The sequence below is a fragment of the Chrysochloris asiatica genome, unplaced genomic scaffold (genome assembly GCF_000296735.1).
Source record: "Chrysochloris asiatica unplaced genomic scaffold, ChrAsi1.0 scaffold00035, whole genome shotgun sequence".
Classification (NCBI taxonomy): domain Eukaryota; kingdom Metazoa; phylum Chordata; class Mammalia; order Afrosoricida; family Chrysochloridae; genus Chrysochloris; species Chrysochloris asiatica.
Window position 1 is genome coordinate 21,034,459 of NW_006408553.1, and position 16,208 is coordinate 21,050,666.

Sequence of the window (16,208 nt, forward strand, 5' to 3'; positions counted from 1 at the left end):
CCAAAGTATGAGAGACCAAGTTTGGCCATCCTGGCTTCCAAGGGGCACTCTGGCTGTACTTCTTCCAACAAAGATTTGTTTGCTCTTTTGGCAGTCCGTGATACATTCAGTATTCTCCTCCAACAACATAGCACAAATGCATCAATTCTTCTATTGTCTTCTTTATTCATTGTCCAACTTTCACATGCATATGAGGCTTTTGAAAACACCATGACTTGGGTCAGGCACATCTTAGCCCTCAAACTGACATCTTTGCTTTTGAACACTTGAAAGAGGTCTTGTGCAGCAGATTTACCTTATACAATACTTCATTTGATTTCTTAACTGCTGTTTCCATGAGTGTTGATGTTTGATCCAAGCAAAATGAAGTCTTAAACAACTTTAACCTTTTCTCCACAGATACGGGGCACACCTTTCATAATTTAAACCATCCAGTCTTTCTTTGTTATGTTCAAACAATTGTCTCTCAGTTCCTCATGAGCACAATTAAGTCCTCCAGACTACTCATACTTCACAATATTGTCCATAGCTTGTCATGATCCACACAATCAAAAAATTTACATATTCAATAAAGCACAGGTAAAAATCTTTCTCGTACTCTATGCTTTCAGCTAACATCCATCTAAAGTCAGCAATGATATCCCTCTTTCTACATCCTCTTCTGAATCAGCTTGAACCTCTGGGAGCTCTCTGTCAATGTATGTTTTCAGCCATTTTTGTATTACCTTAAGTGATACTTTTTGAAATCCCCTCATACTTGCCCAAATGCACATAACATAGTTCAAAAAGAAGTAAAACCAAATATTACTTTCACATCTGCACAATTGCAAAATCCTTGCTTCCACTAAACCAAAATGTTCCTTAACCTCTACTATAACTGAAATGATTTCACTGAAATAATTTTATTATTTTCTTGTCACTCTTTTAGACTATCAATGCCTCGGTGCTGAGCACATGTGTTGGATTTTGTGCTAGTAGAACTGTGTACACTCGCTAGATTATAAAAGATACTCAGAAAACATATACTAATCAAATAAATTCTATCAAGTACATGACCACTTCCCACACTGAATACTAGAGTTCATAGCTAATACATATAATTCCCATTAATAATGCATTATATTATGTTATTGTCAGGTGCCATTTAGTCAGTTCCTACTCACAGTGACCCTGTCTAGCATTTCCAAGGAGCAGTTAGTGGGTTTGAACTGCTGAACTTGTGGTTCACAATCCAGTGCTGATCCTATAGCACCACACCAGTAGTCTTCACCATATTATACTGTTTTAATTAAAATATTCCTGAACACATGAAGTATGCCTGGTGAGATTCCGTGAGGCTACAGCTATTTTAACAGCATTCTCAACAGTTTCAATATAAATCCCATAAAGTCGCTAATTTATTCTAAAGTCAAGCTAATAAACCAATTCTTCAATTAAACATATGATTTAACATAGTATAATCACTATCATATGCACATGAAGGAAAAAACAACAACAACTGTTGTTGTTGTTAGGTGCTTTAAAATCAGTCTGACTCATAGTGACCCAACACACAATGGAATGAAACACTGCCCAGTCTTATGCCATCCTCAAAATTGTTGTTATGTTTAAGTCCATTGCTGCTGTCACTGTGTCAATCCATATTGTTGAGGGTCTTCCTCTTTTTCACTGAAATTCCATTTAATTAAGCTTTTTTCTTGTATGATGTCATCCCACCACAGTATTACAAACTGATCGATGACTGCATCATACACACAATAAAAAATATTAGCTGTAGTACAAAGAATTATCTAATATATGTCATAGGTCTTATGGCCTCCATGTTCAGACTGATTTTTTTTTTCAAGTGCCATTGCATTGTTGTTGATTCATAGCAACCCTGTATAGGGTTTCCAAAAAGCAGCTGGTAGATTTGAACTGAAGGAGCTCTGGTAGTGTAGTGGTTACGAATTGGGCTGTGAACCTCAAGGTCAGCAGTTCAAAACTACCAGCTGTTCCACTGGGGAAATGTGAGGCTTTCTGCTCCTATAAAGATTTACAGCCTCGGAAACCTTGTACAGGGTCGTTATAAGTCAGAACTGACTCCATAGCACAAAACCACCACCACCTTAATGTTGGCAGTCCAGAAATTATTGTACAGTGTCACACCAGGACTCTAGACCGATTAGTACTTAGCTTAAGCAGGTACATATCTTTTATGCTTCCAAGAGGCTTGGCACAAAAAATTCATAGATATATTTCTTTAGGATCCCTGTTGACATAGAGGGTTATGCATTGGGCTGTTAACTACAAGATCAGCAGTTTGTGTTCATCAGCCTGTGTTGCAAAAAAAGATGAAACTTTCTGCTCCCATAAAGATGTACAGCCTTGTAAACTCTATCTAGGGTTGCTATAATTTGGAACCAACATAGTGTCACACAACAGCAACAACAGTTTCATTAAATGAGAACAAATAATAGTACTGGTTCTTCTACTGATTTGGCATCTTAACTACATCATTCAAAACTGAAAAATAATGTAATTTCCATTTATTGGTCTACTTTCAGGATCTGTCTAAGAAATATTTAAAGACTATGTCAATGCAGACCATTCACTTGCCATTCATTCAATCAGTTGTATTACTTGTATAAATCTGAGTGCTTTATTAAGTGCAGACTACATGCTCAGTATTGCCAACTATGATAGCAAATATGACAAGCAGAAGACATGGTTTTTGCCCTTGAGAAAGAGAGGCAAGAGTTAGGCAGAAAAGGAAAAAAAAAAAGAACTACACAAGACTGAATATAATCCAATGTTAATTTATTTAGAGCAGATAATTAGATTGTAGGACTTCAAAAGAGGAAGGGATTATATTGTCACTATTAGAGTCCATGAACACATAGCAAAATAATAAAGACATTCTTAGGGAAGAATTGTCTAGTGCAAACCTTTTGATTGGAAACTAATCAAAGTCTCTCAGCAAAGCATATTTTGTTTTATTTATTTTTTATCATAGAGGCCTCTTCCTTCTTAAAAGTCAAGCCCATGGTCACTGAGTTGACTCTGAATCATGGTAAATCCGTGTGTAGCAGAGTAGTATTGCATTTTCTTGACTGTAATCTTAACAGAAGCACATCACCAGGTTTTTCTTCCCTGATGCTGCTGGATGGGTTTGAACCTACACCCTCAACCTAGTCAAGCACAGGAAGAGGGAATTCAGACAAAGTCAGGAACACACCCTGAGTTGAATAGTCAGAACTGAGACATGTAGAACATTAAAGAATGTGCATGCCCTGGGTGAGAGTTCCTACATCAGGGAACATAAATGCCACCATCTGTGACTTGCTTGAATCTGCCATGGTGTTCACATCAGCCATGTGTCTCCTGGGCAGCTCCTAGACAAAAACTACATGATGTGGGCAATCCCTTTCCAACGTGGGATTCTTCTAATGGCAGTTTGGGCGAGAAAACATGGTTGTCCTAAATGCAATGCCAATCACATAATTATCCAAGTCAGGATTATAAACGCCAGGGATAGCATTGTTTTTTTAGAGAGTTAGCAGATGACAATTAAGAAATCAAGGTTTCATTCACTTGGGGAACTTGTTTCATAGGACATGGTATTTTTCATTTTTGACCACATCTTAGAATGCAACATGTTTTTCTTGAAGTCTGTAGATAGTATTCTGGAAAGTTCACTGCACTGGGAAAGTGGTCCCAACTTGGTAGTTTCTTTCTCATAAGATTTAACAAGTCCACGTCACATTATCTGATCCAAATCACTAATGATATAGATGGTATATCCAAAAAACATTCCAGTTCTCTGTTGTTCTTGTTGATAGTTGTTGTCAAGTCAATTGCAATGAATGGTGACCCCATTGTGCAAAGTAGAACTTTGTTCCATGGGGTTTTCAAAGCTGTGACCTTTCTGAAGCAGATAGCCAGACCATATTTACAAGATGTCTCTGGGGCCAGTTAACTGCCAATCTTTCAGTCAGTAGTATAGCTCTTTTTCATTTGTGTCATGCTAGACTCTCTTGTAACATACTGTTGTTGTTAAGTGTGTTCGAGTTGGTCCCGACTCATATCCACCCTGTATAGGGTTTCTGAGAAGGATAATCGTAAAGAAACAATTCAATACATATATACCTCATTTTAGTGGGTTTTGCTTTACTGAACTTTGTAGATATTTCTTTTTGTTAACAAATTGGAAGGTCTGTGGCAACTCTACATCAAGCAAATCTATCAACACCCTTTTTTAATAACGTGCTAACTTCATGTATCTGTCACATTTTGACAATTCTCACAATATTCCTAACTTTTTCATATCACTATTGCATACTTAATAGACTACAGTATAGTGTGACCATAATTTTATGTGCACTGGGGAACTCAAAAATTCATGTGATTCACTTTACTGCAGTGATCTAAACCAACAATATCTCCAAGGTATGCCTGTACCATCAAGACACTGCCATCCTCAAAGGATAAGATGGAAACAAATGTTTTGAAGCAAATCACTTTGGTAATGGTTTCCATTCTTTATTACCTTGAAATGTGTGTTGTTGTTGTTAAGTGCCCTCAAGTCAATTCTGACCCATAGTGACCCTGTATAGGGTTTCTGAGGAGCAGCTGGTAAACTTGAACCACAGACTTTGCAGTTCAAATGGCTTTCCAGTCTGGCACATTAACCCACAGTCCCACATCAGGGTGTAGGTGTATAGAATTGCTCTAAAATGTATGTAAGTGTGTGTCTTGAGGAGGGATGATATTTCTCAATGGAATCTACATTTTTGCACTTCCTAGGGATTCTTAAGTATAGAGACAATGAAGCTAGAAACCTCTGAATTCATGATTCAAGTGTTCTAACCTTACAACAGGAGATACCTACTATAGGTGCATTAGACCCAATCTAGCACTCAAGTTGCATTCGCTCTTAAACACTGTCACAGAACTCCATAAGAGTCCTTCAGAACCATTGTATTCAAGTCTTTGTTTGAAAGGTATTGCTTTTCTTCCTCATTCAGTGGGCAGTACACTGTTGGAGTGAATCCTGCTGTTAGCTACACAAGGGTCCCTAGAGGACATGTTGGGTTCTGTATGTTTAACTTTTTATCCTTTATGTCAACCAGTTATGTTTCTAAAACAATTCCAATCCCCTAGCTTCACAGAAAACAAATAACTCTACACAGACCCCCTTTTCCTTCATCCCTCATAAATAATCCCCAAGAAGGCAGACAACTGCTGAGACAGAGTCTGAATGCTGAAGAGAGTCCTGTGGCTGACTCTACCTCTGCCTCAGAGAATTATTTTGCAGCTCAGCCATAGGTATAGGAATGAATTCCAAGTTTTTCTTGTGTGATAGGAACGACTTACCATTCAGCATGGTAACAAGGGCAAAAATGAATAGAGTTTTAGTAGCTTCTAGGAAGAAGTAAAAATATGTACTATATCATGGGAAAAGCTCATGGGTTAAAATATTTAGATTTAAACTTGGTAAAGTATTTTTTGCTTGACTTTGACAAGCTATAGTGATTAACTTGCCTCTCTAGGTCTTGGTTTCTTTATCTGTTATGAAGAAGTACTGTGTGTTGGTAAAATATGTGATTTTACAAGCCAGATTGCTTAATTTTGAAACACAGTTATTTTAGTTACCTTGGATTTCTGTCACACAAATACCACAAGTGAATGGCTTTAAAGAACAGAAATTCATTTTCTCACAGTTCTAGAGGCTAAATGTTCAAGTCAGCATCTCAGATGTGTGGATTCCTCCCTCGTCAGTAACTCCATGAGTTCTTTGGTTCTTGGTGATCCTCAAACAGGGTCTGTTTTCCCCAATATGTACCAAATTGTATACACTTTGTTCTTCTTATAACAGGGACTTCCTTGACTTACAAATTGAAATGGTCTCATTAATATCACAAAGACAACCCAATTTCCAAATAGGATCACATCAACACGGATAGGGGTTAGAATTGTAGCATATGTTTGGAAGATGGGGAACAATTCAATGACAGAAATTTTGTCACCTATTAACCATGTAACCTTAGGCAAGTTACTTAAAGTGTCTATGATATTGTTGTTAGGTGTTGTCAAGCTGGTTCCAATTCAGAGCGGACCCTTTGCACAACAGAATGTAACAATGCCCTGTCCTGCAACATCCTTGAATTTGTTGTTATGCTTGAGTCCACTGTGTTATTGCTACTGCCACTGTGCCAATACATCTCAGTGAGGGTCTTCCTCTGTTTTACTGACACTACACTTTACCAAACATAATGTCCTTCTCCTGATAACATGTCTGAAGTAGAAAAGACGAAGTCTCACCATAGTTTCTATAGTAAGTAGTTCATGCTTGGTTCAGCTGCATACTACCAAATCTCCGTGGTTTACCACAGTACAGGTTTCTATCTCACTCATAGTACATTTCATTGTGGATCCATTGTAGTTCTAAAACTCTATTCCACGTACCTTTTTTCATCTAGGAACATAGGTTGAGATAGAATCTGTACCTGGGCCTCTTGGCAAAGGAATAACAAATCAATAGGCAGCCATATAATGGCTCTTAAAGCACTTGATTACAACAAGCATATTGTGTCTTTTGTTCACATTTCTTTGACTCAAACCATAATTTTTTAAAAAAACACAAAACTGTCAGAGGGTTTTCAGTGTACTCTGTAGAGTTTTTCAGTGACTGGATATTTAGAAGTAGATCACCAAACCTTTCTTTTGAGACACCCATGAGTGAACAAAAACTTTTAACCTTTTGGATGCCAGCCAAGTGCAAAAACCATTTAGACCATCCAGTGACTCCTAAACCATGATAGCAATGTTCAAAGAAGTATATGCCAAGGACCAGCCTCGACACTTTGTGAGAACTCGGAGGAGGGTACGGATTTGGTGAATGATAAAAATAAAAAAATACTCAAAGAGTCAATGGGTCATTTTGAGTCTCAGGCAGATGATGGTAATGGCTCTCTCTGATGACTCCCTGCTGACTGCTGCCTTGACTGTTTATTTTCAAAATTGTTGCTTCTTATATCCCATTTAGAATATACAATGATCTCATAATAGTCACGTACAAGCAGTTACAAACCAATCAAATATTATATTGTTACATCAATGGTACAAGAGGAACACAAGGTCACCAAACATTCCTGTGTCTCTATACTCCTTAGTTACTTCTTAGTTACCATGATAACGTCTGCCTTCTGTGAGCGACTCTGTTTCTCTCTAATCCTCCCTAAAATGTCTAGTTAATTTTAAACAAAGTTCTACATCTTAATTTCTAACTTTACCAACAACTATTACTTTCTATAGATTTATTAGTTACAGCTTACAATCAAAAACATAAATTTTACTATAACTGGTCATACATATAATTGATCAAACAATAAAAACAAGAACATAAAATACCTTAAAGTTTCTTAGTTAAGAACAAAGTAGTAATTCTCTCATGCTAATAATTTCTCAAAACTTCTAATCAAATTCCTACCTCTGTTCCCAAGCTTTCACTGTCCTTGACTGTCTCCTAAGCTGCTTTCTAAAAGCCTTAATGTCCTTGACTAAAACTACATGGAATGTTTCTTACAATTTTAAGCTTGAATTGCTAAAACTTTACCTAGTGTGGTTAATTCTAATGTTAAAACTTATTGTTAATGTAAAGAACAATTTTTATAACTACATAAGATTGAATATGGTGTGAAAGTTAACGTTAATGTGAAAGGCAACTATTATAACGTGAGTTTTGTTTAAAGTATCTAATGATTATGCAAAATTTTCTAAAACTTCTTATAAGGAAACCAGAAATAAATTATTTTTCCAAGGGAAAGCTAGAAACTGCAGGTCTCCTGCATGAATCATCCCTTGTAGCTTTGCTATCCAAGGGGGGCATTCATTGTCGCTCTGCTAAACAATTAACTTTTCATGCATAAGGCTTCTCGCAGTTCTGCTCCTTGGCAGGATGGCGTCTGCCAAGTATACAAGAGGGGTTCAAAAATTTCTTGGAATAATTCCATTATCTTTTTTTGGGGGGTGGTGGTGAGTGAGCTGTTTATTTAGATATAGCTCTACTGAATGGAAGGTGAAGACCAACCCCCATCAATGTTTGCTGGTTGTGCTTCCATTACACCCCCTCCCCAAGGGCTCAGCTCTGCAAGCTGCCAATGCAGGCCCCAGCACAGTCCCCAGGGTCCTCAAAAGTCATCGTCATCACAGATATTCAAGGTGCACATCGAATGCCTCCCTGTGACAGTTTCCATCAGGAGTGAAGACATATTTGTGGAAGGTCCCATCTACACAGATGGCAATGACAGAGTTGACATTTTTGGAAGTATTACCACCGAAGGCGCAGATGCAGACTGACTCAGCAGGTACAGTGAAAATTTTCAGGCTCCATTGACAGTCCACGTACTGTCCGATCATAGGTCCCACCTTGCCCACAAGAGCCAGCGCAGAGCGATGGTTGAGGCGGGTGTCCTTGAGAGCAAAGATATGGACCAGTGCCCTTATCATTGGAAGCGCAGAGGAAGAAGGAGTCATGGCTGAAGTTAATGCAATAAAGAGTGGCAGGGTCAGTGCCTCGGCACAGTTTCACCAGTTTCTCCTTGGACTGTGTGTCAAAAACGCGAATAAGAGAACCCTTCTGGGAAACCAAAGCCACTACAGTGCCTGCCTGGTCCAGCGACACACAGGCAATGTCACTCTGATGTGCGTTGATGGTAAACAGAGCAGATGAAGTTCCGAGCTTGGTGCTCACCAGGTCCACAAGCTGCAGATTCCCGCACTTGTGTCCAGGGAACACTAACAGTTGCTTCTCCAGACTGGGGCAGAGGTCACAGAGCCCCTTGGGGTTGTCCTGGGTGTCAAACTCAAACAACTTTTGGGGATTATCAGGGAAGGAGTACACAAAGATGAGGTTCCTCAACACGATCACAATCTTGTCGTGGCGCATGCGCACAGCCAGCACAGGCTTGGTGAAGGTGAATTCCAGCACCAGCTTGTCCTTGGAGTCCTTGCCTTCCCAGGCATCATCCCAGATCAGCACTCTGAGAACTTGGGACTGCTTCTGCCACCTACCAAGGCCAGCAGGTTGGAACGGTGCGGCGTTTCCACCAGGCCCATGCTGCCCACCTGCTCATGGTCTAGATGGCCGTTTTCCGTCATTGGCTCCACATTGTAGATGCTTACCCCTGACTCCATGGCACAGCAAAAACAGTTCTGATTTTGGTTGAAATGAAGGCTGGTCTCTCCTCGAAGCTGTTGCAGAGTCATAGTTCAGGATTGTTTCCCTGGCCTCCACGCATCCCCGATTCTGGTCTTAGTTCTCGGTGTCGCCCATGGCTGGGTATACTGTCCTCCCTGGCCCTAGCGCCCAACTCCGGTGTGTACATCAGGTCCCACTTTTCATTATCTTTTCATTCAATTTTTCCACAAACTTTTTTTAAAAAAACCTTTATATATCTATGATGGAGTCCTGATGTGGCACTATGGGTTAATGCACTGGACTGCAAGGTTGGTTTGAACCACAAGGACAGTGATTCAAGCTCACCAGCTGCTCCGTGGAAACCCTATGAGTAGGAGCTAACTCCAAGGCATTTAACAACAACAACATGATCTATGATATAAAGGTTTTGAATGCCAAATAACAAAAGCCAGGGATCGTTGACCCTCTTATAGGGATGGGGTAAATAAATGTCCTTAAAATATGATTTACCTCTGCATTTTACTTTCTTCATCTGTAAAATAAAACTCATAATGATAGCAGTGATCATTTCATAAGGTTGTTAGGAAGATTAAATGAGTTTTTATATATAAAATATTTTAAATGATACCTGAAACACAGTAATACCTCATTAAATGTTAGTTATTTTTATCTGTCTAGTGGGAATAATATTATTTCTTTTTCGTTCTCACATAATTGTTTGAGAATCAGATTAGTAATGTTTTTGTTATAGATAATATACGAGCTGAGAGAAACCATATTATGCACCATTTGAAACTAAGAAATATTATTACATAAATTGTGGCAATACTGTAGATGTGCACCCTTCACTCATTTCCATGGAGATGTTCACTGAGAAGGTTTTAAAGAGGATTATTAAAAGTACAATATCTCTTGGCGATCTTATCATCATCCATAGCAAATAGATGATTTATGAAGCCTCTATTATACATGAAAAATTGTAGTCCAAATAAGAGAAACAAAGATGAATAAGATCTGATTCTTCATATATCTTCATAAGTGAAAGAGACCTTTTTTTTATTTATGTGCCTAAATTATATGCAGCAGATAAGGACAACATGGATGGTGATACTGGCCACAGATGCTACATTTGGTTAGAGGGAAGGGCCCTAAAGTCTAGGATTGAAAAAAAAAACACCTTCACAGAAAACAGGATTCTTGAACCAGTCCTTTAAGGCAAGTTTGAACCAGCTAGAAGAGGAAAGAAAGGGAAGGCAAAAAAGAAGGTTGAAATAGTTTCCCCATTTTTAGGACAAATTGAAACCCTGAAAACATGAAGCAAAATTTTTGTCAATTGAAATAGTGCAAAAAAGGACATAACTAGATGGAATCAGATCCCTGGCTCTAAGTAGTATGTGAATTTTTCTCTAGATTTCAGATTTTTTTAAATGTTTAGAAATATTTCATATTTTTCTAACTTACTTGATTTTTTTTTTTTTTTTTTGGTCAAAATCATTTCTAGCTCCCTAACATTGTCCCTGTATAATTTTATGAAGCATACAAGATCCATTTTAATTCAATTTCTATAATGTTGTTGCTGTTGTTAAGTGCCATCAAATCTATTCTGACCCAGAGCAACCCTGTACAAGGTTTCTGAGGAGCAGCTAGTGAGCTTGAACTGCCAACTTTGCAGTTCAAACAGCTTTGCAGTCTGGCGCATTAATCCAAAGCACCACACCAGGACTCCATATAATTGCTATAATAACACTTTTTATTTATGAGTGTCTACTTTGTGTCTTGCAGCCCTGGTGTGGCTCTGTGGGCTAATGCGTCAGACTGTAAAGTTGTTTGAACTGCAAGGTCAGGTCGGACATTCAAGTTCATCAACTGCTCCTTGGAAACCCTATACACGGTCACTATGGGTCAGAATCAACTTGACAGCACTTAACAACAACAACTTTGTGTCTTTTACAAAAATTTCTTTTATCCCTCTTAATAGTCAATGAAGTATTTGATATAACCCACATTTTAAGAAAAGAGAAGCTTAGGGTTGCTAAGTAACTTTGCACAAAATGCACACTTAGTATATGACAGAGCTAAAATTTGAACTATTGCCTGTCTGAATTCATTGTATCACTCTAGAAACAGTCCCAGAGTAGCATAGAACTCAAAGGAGTTTCTGGAACTCCAGTAACAAGTTATGAGGATAGAAATGCTGTATAGAATGTATGCAATGAAATTTTCCCAAACTTTAGCCATTTATGAACTTCCCCAGAGATTATCAGAGGTGAGACAAAAGCATGATGGTTTTCTGTCATGCACTAACTTTCCAACTCAATATTTGAATTACAATTCAATAGCTAAGATTTTTGGAGCTCCTGTTGTGTGCCAGGCACATGAAGTATTTCCTTTAATCTTTACATTAGAACTCTGAAGTAGTCATCTTATTCTCTGCTTTGTGCTAACAGAAAAACTGGAGCAGAGAGAAGTTAATTAACATACCTAGAATCACCTAGTGAGAGTCAGAGCAAATATTCAGATCCCAGCACTTTAGCTCCCAAAGCTTGAGCTCTTATCTCTATAATATCTCTTAAAACAGAAGGAGAGGGTGTGTGGGGGTAGGGAGGTTAAAAACACAAGCAAGTCCTGACACATGTGTGCATGTATCTTCACATACATCTACACTGAACAAAGCCATAGTACTGCAGGGTAATGTCTTCAGATGATCAATGCTTGTTCCCACTTGGTAAATGTCAGTGTGTCTGACCCTAGTTCTTAAGACTGTTGATTGATTATAAGTTAGTTGCTGACTCTAAAGAATAAAGGTAACTTTAAGAGTAATTTCCTTTTTAGTTTATTTCAAAATAATTGATGATTCTGCATCATGGTCACATTTTGGAAGATTATAAGCCTAAGTAATCTAGGTAAGGGCAAAGAGAATTGTTAGACCTCAAGTGTTTTAACAGAGACAGTGGTGAATAGCTCAACTCTTTTGTGTGTCAGTGGTTCAACCGCTCTGGCATTTGCAATTTCATAACAACCAAGTGATTCTTGCTATCACACAACTGCCCAATGCCTATATCTAGCCATTTAATATGAACCCAAGTGCAGATGGGAAGCAACCAGCAAGTCTTTTCTATATGATTCTCTTTATTTACCAACTCCTTCAACAAACTCTCAGTGCACATAGATACACATAAACATACATAGTATTCTCCAGATTTCTTTCAATGCACTGAAACCTCATAAGCTCCTTAAGGACATGACTCTACTCCAGAGATCTTGTTATATAGTACATGCCTTCCAGTGGACTTAAAACTTTGGAGAAGGGAGAAAAGAACAAGGGAGAAACTTACCAAAGCTATAGAATTTTTCAAAAAATTAAGAACTCTTTGCCTGAGCCCACTTATGGCTACAGTGAAATATTTCACAGTACTTTCCACCCCCTCTACTTTCACTCTTGTTATTCTCTGCCTACCCATCTTAGCCCACTGTGAGCCTCCCCATCTGTTTTAGTTTCAAATATCACAAAAGCAAGGTTAGGCACAAGGATACTAGTGAACCAGTTTATCTGACAAGTAAACCTAGAAAGGAAAAGTGAGAGCCTTAGAAGAGTGAAACAAAGAAAGATATAACTAATAATGTCAGGGTGATATAGCAAGGTAACCCCTGTTTACAATGGAGACAGGGTTTTACGAGGACATGTGAGAAAAATACAATTCTCATAATTGACCACAAGATAAATAATAAAGATCCATTGCTCCATTAATTAATGATTGCCACAAGAGATGTTAAATCAAAATGAAATTTCAGGGTTTTTTCCCGTAAACCAGGAAAGCTGAATAGGATCCTTTAGGCACCTATATCCATGGTGTTGAAACTCAACATATCATATGAGGTTGAACATTAAAAAACTCTAACACAGTCCACCCCTTGAACCACTTGGATTCATTTATTCCTTGTTGTTAAGTGCTGTTGAGTGGATTCCTACACATAGTGACTCTATGTAGGGATTCCCAGGAGCTGCAAGTGGGTTTGAACTGCTGACCTTGTTCTCAGTCTAGTGCTAATCCTACAACATCATACCAGAAAGCCATCAATTTCTTCTGTCACAGATCTTCCAGGACAGTATTAACTTCAATCTTCACAAAAGACTCATTATAAAATCATTGGTACAAAAGTCTATAGTCTGTTGCTGCAACTGGTCCCAAATCCACAACGGATGCTTATCATCACCTATGTCCAACATTGATTCCAGATATTCTTTTCTCTGAGCAAGAATTTCAGTTGATCTTATTGTATGTCTGTTAGGGTAACACAAATCATTATTCCTGATAGATTTTAATGCTTGATCGGCTCACCTTCATCAGGTTATGGTTGCTGCAATTTCCCATCCATCATTCTCATGTAACATGAACATCAAGTTAACATGGAACCCAGTGAACCACTGAGGTGTATAATCTTCTCTGACAGTATACATAGTAGTTGTTATTGTTAACTGCTGTTGAGTCAGTTCCGATTCTGAATGATCCTGTATGAGTCCAGTGAGTTTGAATTGCTGACCTTGTGATTGGCAATCCAGTGCTTATTGAACATGTAGCATCACATAGAATGGTTGTTAAAGTACTTAGATCCTCATTATATTCAGTTTCTATTACATTTCCAAGAGTCCTGGTGTGGTGCTGTGGGTTAGTGTGCTGGATTGCAAAGTAGGTTTGAACTGCAAGGTTAGCAGTTCAAGCTCACTAGCTGCTTCTCAAAAACCCTATAGAAGGTCACAATGGGTTAAGTGCCACTCGATGGCACTTAACAACAACAACATTACATTTCCTGGTATCATAGCTCTTATATTTGCCTTCTAATTCCATTAACACGAGGGCCGCAAAATAACCAGGAAGTATTTGTGGCTTCATGTACAATGGAAATGCTCACTTATCTTCTTGCTTTGTTGTATTTAGTTATTTATTTTATTTACTGTTCTAGGAACCAGGACCTCCAGACCACGAAAGTCTACAGGTGTATAAATGGAAACAAATTCCACAATTGGAATACTAGGAGTTATTACGAGAGATACTAGCCCAACTTTCATCTCTTGGATCCTTGACCTACTTTTAGCTATTGAGGATATGGTATTATCTGCTACCTATTGGTTCAGTATATATACTGCTTTCTGGAGGAACATGCACATTCACACAGGAATTTTCCACAATTTGATACCTTAATTTCATTCCTTGAGGCCAGCTAACTGTGGGAGATGTGGAATATTGTGCAACCAGTGATTGCTATGATTATATACATTTTGATAATCCTGCTGTGATGTTGTAGGACAAACACTAGATTTCAAACTGCAAAGTCTACAGTTCAAACCCATCAGTTGTTCTTCAGAAACTGTAAACAGAGTCACTATGAATTGAAACGGACTCAACAGCACTTAAAAACAACATACACTATGTTGCATCTCCTTTAACCAGAGGAAGTGTTAAACACACATACACCCAAACACTAACAAACAGTCACAAACCTGGAAAGACTGTTATAAGGGTGAGAATAAAATAAGGTATGAGTGGTCTTAAGAATAGATAATAATCAGATGGAGTAACTACTATAGTTCTTCAAGTATGAATAGTATGATAAACTCAGTTAATAAAAACAACGAAGTTACCTCAGTTTGAGATTGAAACAAGCAGATAAAAAGATAAAAGGTTTTCTTAGGGTACCTAACACCCACATCTTGGTTTATAATAGCATTCTACAATATAAAGAAACCAGGAATTCTTGAGAAAATGGTGGATTTTAAGGTTAGAGGGAGAATTTATATGATGAACCTGGAGTATCTTGTGATGTCAGAACACATACACACAGACACACACAATGATGGAACTATATCAGCAGATCACAGGAATCAACTGTAAAGATCACAATAGCCCCAAAGATGGAGCTATTTGAGCAACAAAATGAATACAGTCATCCTGGATTATATTCTAAAGTGTAAAATATATGTCTGTGAGTCCATATTTATAGAAATAGGTGTTTGAATAAATAAATAAAATAGACAGGTATAGGAAAAACCACTATATAAAAGAATCACAAAAATTTCCATATATGCTCTACCCTCAAGGAAATGGAAGATAACTCCCCACTTCTTAAGTATGGGCCACTCATAGTAACTCCCTTCCATGAGTAAAATATAGGAAGAGAGGATAAGATTGATTTTACAATGGAGGAATCTTACAAGTTTCCTCTACCAAGTTACCAAAGTTAATAAACCTGTGCATCTATGAACTAGAACCCTAGCAACATACACAAGAGCAAGTAAAAAATATTGTTATTATGGTTTCAGTTCATAGATGCACAGATTTATTTCAAGCAAAAAATATTCTTCTAGGGTTCCAGTTCATACATGCATAGATTTATTCCAAACAAAATGTGTATATACATGTATCTGCAGTCAGTGTATAGCTGTAGACAAGTTCTTTCAGTAATAAACTTGTGTTAGTCTCAATGTGCCTTCAATTTTAAAAAACAAAACAAAACCAAAAAAAAATTTTTTTTAAAGTTACCTTCATATAGGGACTTGAAGTACTTACGAAGATCAAAAGACTACAGCCTTCAGTATGAATTTACCTCATTCTAAAGAAAACAAAATTCTTCACAAATGGACCAATAAATAAAACCCTGACACATGGAGAAAATATTTAAGTTGTTAAAGGGTTCATTTTGCTTGGATCCACAATCAGCTTCATGGAAATAGCAGTAAAAAAAAATCAAGCAATATATTGCATTAGGCAAATCTACTGCAAAAGACCTCTTTATAGTGTTAAAGAGTCACTTTGAGGACTAAGGCGCACCTGATCCAAGACATGGTATTTTCATTCACTTCATATGCAAGGTAAAGGTGGACAATGAATAAGGAAAACTGAAGAAGAATTGATTGTCTTTGAGTTCTGATATTGGTAGAGAATATTGAATATACCAGGTACTGTCTGAAGAATGGGCATATCTCTCTTGAAATAAGCCAGAATGCTCCTTAATAGTAAGGATGGCCATA

The 16,208-nt window shown here is 37.8% G+C and overlaps 1 pseudogene; it reads right to left on the reverse strand.

The window, feature by feature from the left end:
• Positions 1–8,171: 8,171 nt before the first annotated feature.
• Positions 8,172–9,249, reverse strand: LOC102814298 (annotated as a pseudogene).
• Positions 9,250–16,208: the final 6,959 nt, after the last annotated feature.